This window comes from Antrostomus carolinensis, unplaced genomic scaffold, assembly GCF_000700745.2.
Source record: "Antrostomus carolinensis isolate BGI_N321 unplaced genomic scaffold, ASM70074v2 scaffold24629, whole genome shotgun sequence".
Classification (NCBI taxonomy): Eukaryota; Metazoa; Chordata; class Aves; order Caprimulgiformes; family Caprimulgidae; genus Antrostomus; species Antrostomus carolinensis.
This window is the reverse complement of record NW_010339645.1, coordinates 23,800-25,018: the sequence shown is the minus strand read 5'-3', so window position 1 is coordinate 25,018 and position 1,219 is coordinate 23,800.

Below are 1,219 nucleotides of genomic sequence, written 5' to 3'. Positions count from 1 at the left end.
CCCAGCAGATCATCCAGGAGCATTACGGGGATGACACATCTCACCCTCTGTGAGAACAGTGGTGATGGGAATGCGGGACAAACTGTCTGCCCGTGTTACAGAGCAGCCCTGGTGAAATAAAATAATGAAGATGATTTTATTAGTCTCTAACCCTTCATTAACAAAACAAAACGAGACTCCACGGGGCACACCAACGTTGTTCCTGAGGATGTGACCACCCTGACAGCCTTTTTTGCGTGATGGGGAATGGAGTTGTGGTGACGTTCAGGACTCCTCCAGACCCCAGTGACCTCCTGTTCAGGGACCACTCCTGTGAGCTGATGAGTGAGCTGCTGCCAGGTGGGAAGGTTACCCAACGGGTGGCATCAGGACCCAAGATGCATGAGGTGGTCCATGACAAAAGGGACTGAACATCTCCAGGCCCTGCCCCAGGGGTTTGATGAGACGTTGCTGGAAGCATCACCTTCCCACTGTCTCCAGCAGGGCTCAGCAATGCGGGAGAAGTTGTTTTGTAGAAGTTTTGCAGAACAGCCATCATGTGCCTTCTGCCACGCTGAGAAAATGGAATAGTGGAAAAATATCCAGGTGTCCTCAGCAATGGTGTCAGCAGGTGCTGCAGCATGAACTGCTCCTCAAACACCGTTATCAAAGCGGGGCAGGGCTTACTCGGAAGTCTTTGCAATCAGTGCTTGTTTCTCCCCAATAACTGTAGGTGAGGAAGCAATGACCTGCCCTGGCCACCATGGGACAATGACAGGGACACTCCCCCTCTACTCTGCCCTGGTGAGGCCACATCTGGAGTCTTGTGTCCAGTTCTGGGCTCCTCAGTTCAAGAGGGACAGGGATCTTCTGGAGAGAGTCCAGCAGAGGCCACAGAGATGATGAGGGGCTGGAGCATCTCCCGTGTGAGGAGAGGCTGAGAGAGCTGGGACTGTTCAGCCTGGAGAAGAGCAGCCTGAGAGGGGATCTGATCAATGTCTATAAAGATCTGAAGTGTGGGGGCCAAATGGATGGGGCTGGGCTCTTCTCGGTGGTGCCCAGTGACAGGACAAGGGGCAGTGGGCACAAACTGGGACACCAGAAGTTCCACTTAAACACGAGGAAAAACTTCTTTACCATCAGGGTGCCAGAGCCCTGGGACAGGCTGTCCAGAGAGGGTGTGGAGTCTCCTTCTCTGGAGATGTTCAAACCCACCTGGACACTTTCCTGTGCAACCTGG